The following is a 7,769-nucleotide window of genomic DNA, read 5'->3' as shown; positions in this document are numbered from 1 at the left end:
TGTCTCCACCAAAGAAGACTACTCCGACATAGGTTCAAGCCAATACAAAGTCTTCATTAGCCAGCTGGTGACGGCAGTGGGTGTTCAGCATCCCAGGGTAGCCCTGAGCCTTCTTCAGGGTGAACTTTAAGCACAAAAGCATATTGTGTGTTGACGCTCTACAGTTAACAAGGACAGCCAGGCGTGGTGGCACACGCCTTTAATCCCAGCACTCTGGAGCAGAGGCAGGAGGATCGCTGTGAGTTTGAGGCCAGCCTGATCTACAAAACGAGTCCAGGATGGCCAAGGCTACACAGAGAAACCCTGTCTCAAAAAACCAAAAACAAAACATACAGTTAACAAGGATAGTTAGCCAGAACAGAGCTACAGAAGCCAAAAAGTGAAGTTAGCACATTTAGGGGCCTGCCCAGAATTATGGACTTTGATGGATTAGATATTTGTTTTCATTTTGGCAGGTGGTGCTGTCTACGTGCTGAGTTTTATGACCTGAAAGGTACTTCCATCATGGAGTCAGCTGTGCTAGGGTCTGGGGTTTGTTAAACCTGTCCCTCCCATTTCCTCTAGGGGCTAAGGTTACAGAAATTAACCACTATGCCTTGCTTTAATGTGCATGCCAGGAATTAAAACTAAGGTCCTGTCCTGGTTAGCTTTTAGTATCAACCTGACACCAAAACAAAACAAAATACCCTACATGCCAAAAGTCCCAACCTATAATCACCTGCAAAAAGGGAACTTCAAGTGGACCACTGAGCTGTCATCCTGCCTCTGAGAGATTGTCCCTGCTGAGGATTGATGGGAGAGGCCCAGCCTCCTGTGGGAAGCACCACCCTAGGCAGCCAGCCTAGCTGTATAGGAAAGCTAGCTGAGTAGGAGCCATGAGCAGCCTTCCTCCATGGTGTCTGCTCCAGGTTCCCGCCTTGAGTTCCTGCCCTAACATCTCTCTGTGTTGGACTGCGTTATCTGGAAGTGTAAAGTGAAACAAACCATTTCCTCAGGTTGCTTTTGGTCATAGTGTTTATCACAGCCACAGAGCCTCATGCTTGTACGGCATGCTCTTCACCACCTGAGCCATCTCCCTGGCCCCTAGAACCGCAGGGTTTATCTGAGATGTGCGTTATGGCCAGTCAGGCAGTTTGTAGGTGCACTTTTTTGGGTTTTTGTTTGTTTGGTTTGTTTTTGTTGGCTTGGATTTTTTTTTTTTTTTCGAGACAAAGTTTTTCTGTGTAGCCCTTGCTTTCATGGAATACCCTCTATAGACCAGGTTGGTCTCGGACTCACAGAGATACTGCTCTGCCTCCCTGAGTGCTGGGATTACAGGAATATGCCACTGCACCCGGCAAAAGGTGCACTTTTTTTTTTTTTGGTTTTTTGAGACAGGGTTTCCATGTGTGGCTTTGGCTGTCCTGGACTTACTTTGTAGACTAGGCTGGCCTTGAACTCATACTGATCCACCTGCCTCCGCCTCCTGAGTTGTGGGATTAAAGGCGTGCGCCACCACACCCAGCAAAGAGGTGCACTTTTTAAGAACATAGATTTGTCACTCTCTAATGTTCATCTCTCAAATACTTTTTTGACGTTCAGGATTTTTCATACGGTCAAGCCCCATGAGCCAACCACTGAACCCAAAACAGCACATCGAGAAACCCAAGTGACAAAGATATTAGTCTCTGAAGGACATCGATTCCAAATTCCTGAGGAAATGTGCTTTGCCAAGAAGCACAAAAAGCTGGACAAGACACCTCAAACTCTGGGAAAGCAGCGACTGTGCAGCTAAAGTCTTTGAGGCCTCTTGTGAGGGCTGAGGCTGAAGCCAGGATGCCAAATGGTCTGGGCTGCAAGCTTCCCCAGCGTGCTTCCGTGGCTCTCACCGAGCTTAGGAAGCTGATTTGTGACTTTGCCAGTCAGAGAACAAAGGCCACACCAAAGGCGGAAGTGGAGCTCCGGCCCAAGCCCAGCTTCAGTTCCTGTTCTTTCTTGTTTTGGTTTTGTTTTTCGAGACAGGGTTTTTCTGTGTAGCCTTGGCTGTTCTGTCCTGCACTCTTTCTGTAGACCAGGCTGGCCTTGAACTCACAGAGATTCACCTGCGTCTGCCTCCCCAGTGCTGGGATTACAGGCCTGAGCCACCGCAGCCAGTCCCTGTTCTTGTTCCAGCTCAGACTCCTAAAGATGCTCAGGCCCAGTGAAGGCTTCACAGTAAAGGCCTCTGTCTACCCTGTGACGAAGACAGACTGGTGGGACTCCATCCCCACCCACCATGTGAAGACGGCGAAGATGGCTGCTTCTCTGTACTGTTTTTACAAATAAATTTGAGGGGTGGAGGGAGAGAGGGAGAAAGAGGGATGTGGGGGTGTGGATCAGTGGTTGAGTACTTATTGGACATGAACATTGCCTCTGGGTCTGATATGCAGTTCTAAGAAGGAGTGTGTCGGGAGGCAGAGGCAAGCGGATCTCTGTGAGTTCAAAGCCAGCCTGGTCTACAAAGCAAGTCCAAGACAGCCGAGGCTACACAGAGAAACCCTGTCTCAAACAACAAAACCACCACCACCACCACCACCACCACCACCACCACCACCACCACCATAACAACAACAACAACAAAGGGCTGTCAATGCAACCCTCTTTTCTTTCTTCTCTTCCCATTGGCTAGAGTTGAATACGAGTACAACCAGAGTTTATTTGATTTTGTTTTTAATTTTGCCTATTCATTTTTATATGTATGGGTGTTTTGTCTGTGCATATGTCTGTACACCAAACGCACATGGTATGAGTGGGGGCCACAGCGGGCTTTAGATTCTTGGGGCCTGGAGTTACAGACAGCTGTGAGCCAGCATATGGGTGCTGACAACCAAACCTGGGATCTCTGCAAGAGCAGGAAGTGCTCTTCACCACTGAGACATCGCTCTCCAGCCAAAAATAAAAATATATTTTAAAAATTAAAAAAAAAAAAGCCGGGCATGGTGGCTCACGCGTGTAATCCCAGCACTCGGGAGGCAGAGGCAGGTGGATCTCTGTGAGTTCGAGGCCAGCCTGGTCTACAAAGCGAGTCCAGGACAACCAAGGCTACACAGAGAAACCCTGTCTCGAAAAACCATAAAATAAAATTTAAAAAAAGTAACAGGGGCAAGGGGCATCCTTAGGCTCATTCTGTTTGCGGAAATGTGTGCAACATGGCTGCAGCTTTATCTTTCCCTAGAAGATTCTCAACAAATGCTGTTATATTTACTTACTTATTCACTTTTTTTTTTTGAGGCAGGGTCTCACTCTATATACTCCAAGATAGACCAGGATTCATTATGTAGGCCAGGAAATTCTCTGCCTCAGCTCTGAGAACTACAGGTCTGTGCCACCACACTCAATCTGTACACTGGAACTTTAAAGGCCTTGAGAAGCCCCAAAGTTAGAAAAGGTGCGTACAGCTGGTAAGGTGGTGCATACCTGGAACCCCAGCTCTCCAGAGGGAGAGACCGCCTGAGCTGCAAGACATCACATCTCAACAAAAGAACTACAGCTTAGGGCTGGAGAGATGCGGTTTGGTTACCGGCACTGGCTGCTCCTCCAGAGGACTGGACCTCAGTTTCCAGCACCCACCAGGCAGCCCACAACTGTTTGTAACTCCAATTCTGAAGTCTCCTTTTTGGCTCTGTGGGCACTGGCATGGACACTCTGCACAGACAAACATACATACAGGCAAAACCACACACTAACTAATAATAATAAGATTAAAAACTACATCTGTCAGTGATCCCTGCGGGGAGCAGGTGGCCGGGTGAGGGATGTAGGCCAGGAGGTGGAGGTAAATGATGCTGGGTATGCTGCTTCCCTTAAATGTTCACAACGGAAGAACTGACTAAACTAGAAAGCACAGTTGGTGGCTTTGGATCACGCCTCATCCTGTCTGAGACTAGGCAGTGATGGGGAAGTGCAGCAGTCATCTTTGGTCCTGAGGGGACAGATTAAAGATGAAAGCCACAGGATAAGGAAGACTGAGCACAAATGTGATATTGGTCCCTAGTGGCCTCTCAGTTAATGAGAGAGAAGAATTGTGTGCCTGGTTGAGGGACTATGTCGTGAGCTTGTGACGCTGGACATGAACCCAGGGCCTTGTATACACTTGGCCACTGTCCAGACCCTCTCCATGCGCTGAGTTTTCTGTCAAATGGTAAAAGTATAAATCCAGGCCAGGTGTGGTGGCACATGCCTTTAATCCCAGCACTCGGGAGACAGAGGCAGGAGGATCGCTGTGAGTTCGAGGCCAGCCTGGTCTACAAAGCGAGTCTAGGACAGCCAAGGCTACACAGAGAAACCCTCTCTCAAAAAAAAAAAAAAAAAAAAAAGAATGGCCAGTGCTCCAAACTGTTTTAGCATATATGCTACTTGGATTCTGGATAAAAAGCAGTTTATGAGCACACAATGGAAACAGGGCGTCTGAATGATGCGACAACCAAACAGACCAGGAAAGAGGTGACATCTGGGTCAAGGACTTGGGAAGAGGTATGAAAGGACAGGAGTGTGGCAGCTTCCTAGTGGAGGTTGGAAAGTCCCTCAACACCTGCCTAGGATTGGGGATAGAAGTCAGCACCACTCTGAGGAAGGGAAGAGAAGATCGAGTGGGGTCCCAGCTGAGAGAAGACCTGCCCATGGCCAGCACACTACAAAAATATGTCAGCCTTCCATGAGAGAGTGAGCACACACCACCTCAGGCAGGCCAGGAGGGGCTAGACACTTCCTGGTAGAAGAGCCAATATCCAGGAAACTTGAAGTCTTGTGTTCCCTGACTGCTGAGGAGCCTGCCTCCCTGAACTAGTGTTCTAGGACATAACTTGATTTTAAAGTAGGATTTTCAGCAACTCAGACAGAGGATCCATTTGAGGTCAAGGTGACAGCTTTCTCCGCAACGTACCCAATCTCTTTCCTGAGACCACGGTCAACCAGGAGGTCATCATTTGTCATTTTGGGTAATGATTAGGCTGAAGATATTTATGTGTTTTATTTATCTAATTAGTGATGTTGAGGACTGTGGGGCGTTGAACCCAGAGCCTCACATGTGCTAGTCAAGTGCTCTACCCCTAAATTATATCCCAGCACCACCTCTCCCCCAACCCCACCTTTTTTTTTTTTTTTTTTGGATAGGGTCTCTATACGTAGCACTGGCTACCTGGAGCCCCTGCCTCTGCCTCCCATGTGCTACGTTTAAAGGTGTGCACTATCAAACCTTTTTATTTTGAGACAGGGTCTCACTGTCTTAATTGTTTTTCTATTGCTGTGATAAAACACCACACCCAAGGCGACTTAAAAAGAAAGCATTTAGTATAGGGCTTATAGCTGCAGAGGGTTTGATTCCACGATGGCAGATAAAAGGCATGGCGACAGGAGCAGCTGAGAGCGCACACCTTGATCTACAAGTTGGAGGCAGAGAGAGAGACACTGGGAATGCCATTGAGTCTTCTGAAACCTCAAAGCCTGACCCCAGTGCCACACCTCCTCCCAAAAGGCCACACCTCCTAATCCTTTCCAAACAGTTTCACCAACTAGGGGCCATTCAAACATGAGTCTATGGGGCCATTCTTCCTTTTTAAGGTTTTATTTATTTAATTTTGTTTTTCAAGACAGGGTTTCTCTGTGTAGCCTTGGCTGTCCTAGACTCACTTTGTAGACCAGGCTGGCCTTGAACTCACAGAGATCCTCCTGCCTCTGCCTCCCGAGTGCTGGGATTAAAGGCGTGCGCCACCATGCCTGGGTCTTTCTTTTTCTTTCTCTTTTTTAAACATTTGTTTATTTGTGTATACGGGTGCTTTGTCTGCACGTACAATGGCACACTAGAAGACAGCATCGGGCAGTTGTGAGCTGTCATGTGGGTGTTAGGAATTGAACTTTGGAAGAGCAGTGAGTGTTGCTCTTAACCACTGAGCCATCTCTCCAACCTGTGGGAGCCATTCTTGCTCCAACCACCACACTCACTGATTGCCTAGGCTGCCCTGGAACTTGTGATCCTCTTCTCTGGACCTCGTGAGCAGCTATAGGGCTGCAGCTGTTGACACCAGGTCTGGATAAGGATGGTTCTTTTTTTTTTTTTTTTTTAAACAAGAAGACTCAATCTTTTATTGACATCTGTTCAGCAGCTGGCAACCCTGGACTTCTCTCCATATCCTTTAAATGGGCATGCAAGCTGGTCTTTCCATTGCAGAGCATTCCATCATTTGTGGTACAAATATAATCCATCTCCACCAGTCAGATGCCAGCGTTCCATCCCAAATGGCCTTCCTTAGACCTAAGAATTCGCTTTCAGAGCAGCTTTGTACTTCCCTGGCATCTCCTTGGGTAAGGGCACCAGGCCAGGGCAGGGCACCTGACCTTCCACTTCACACATGCACTCCCGCAGGCAGTACTTGCGGGGGCCAAAGTTGGCTGGATGAGAGCGCTGCTGTTTCTCCAGCCCTTCCTCCCTGAGGGTCTCCTCTTTCCTGCCCAAGATTTTCTTTGTGTGCTCCGTGATCTCCTTATTACTCGTGGTCTCCACGTCTACCAGGACCTGCTCCCCAGTCTAGATAGAACCGAAGAAAGGGCGATGGTGTCATGTTCTAAAATAGCATTATCTGCACCCAAGGGTTCTTATACTGGATCTGAGGGATGTTGAAAAACACGAATTTCCTGGCGCCTTCGCCCAGTTCCCCGTGCGTGTTGTAGTTCACAGTCATGACTTCCACTGAGCTTTTAAACACCAAGTCCCCCAGGGCCAGGTACTACAGCGTGATGCAGGGATCTGGCCCTTCATCGGCATGGCGACGACATAAGCTCCTGAAGCTGCGGACTCAATTCATGTTTTTTTAAATCCACATTTATTAAACTAAGAAATGCTAAAAACAAAAACAAAAACAAACATACAACAACAACAACAACAAACCCAAAAGAATTCCTGAGGAACCATCTGGAAGGAAACTGTAGTTCTGCCTCCTGAAGAGAGAGACATGCTTATTGTTTCAATTCTTTTCTTTACTCATTTTTGAAAGTTGCTTTTTACATGGCATTTTGGTGGTATTTTAATTTTGTGTACATTTTAAGACAGAACATCATGTAATCCAGGCTGACCTCAAACTTACTATGTAACTGAGAAAGATCCTGAGTATTTGATTTTCCTGTCTCATCTCCCAAATGTTGGGATTACAAGCATGTGCCCTTACGCCTGTCTCCTGTGTTCTGTCTTTTTGTTTTGCTTTCCTTCTTTCTTATCCTCCCTCCCTCCCCCTCCCCCTTCCTTCCCTCCTCCTCTTCCTCCTCCTCCTCCTTCTCCTTTTTAAGGACAGCGTCTCACTATGCAGCCCTAGCTGGCCCAAAACTCACTATATTAAACTAGGCCGGCCTGGAATTCAGAGAGCTTTCAGCCTTTGCTCTATTGAGTGTCGAGATCAAAGACATATGCCACCACATCTGGTTTAAAAATTTTTGTTTGTTTGGATTTTTTTGATATGATCTCACTGTGTAGCTCTCTGGCTGGCTGGCCTAGAACTTGCTGTATAAATCAGACTGGCCTCCAATTCCAATTCATGGAGATCTGTCTGGTTTTCTCTCTTTCTTTCCTTTCCTTTCTTTTTTTTTTTTTTTGGGGGGGGGGAAGGGGGCTGGGCGCTCAGGGGGCAGTTTGAGACAGTTTCTCTGTGTAGCCTTGGCTGTCCCGCACTCACTTTGTAGACCAGGCTGGTCTCAAACTCACAGCAAACCTCCTGCATCTGCCTCCCTGAGTGCTGGGATAAAGGTGTGCACCACCAAGCCCA

General features: G+C 47.5%; 1 pseudogene across 1 annotated transcript; it reads right to left on the bottom strand.

Annotated features, from left to right (window-relative positions):
- Nucleotides 1–6,066: 6,066 nt before the first annotated feature.
- On the bottom strand, nt 6,067–6,778 carry LOC311588725 (small ribosomal subunit protein mS25-like; annotated as a pseudogene). Its single transcript has one exon. The product of its transcript is annotated as a small ribosomal subunit protein mS25-like (transcript).
- Between the last annotated feature and the right edge of the window lie 991 nt (nt 6,779–7,769).

This window comes from Acomys minous (assembly GCF_964271855.1).
Source record: "Acomys minous genome assembly, chromosome: 17".
NCBI classification, from domain to species: Eukaryota; Metazoa; Chordata; class Mammalia; order Rodentia; family Muridae; genus Acomys; species Acomys minous.
This window is presented reverse-complemented; position numbering and strand designations above follow the sequence as displayed.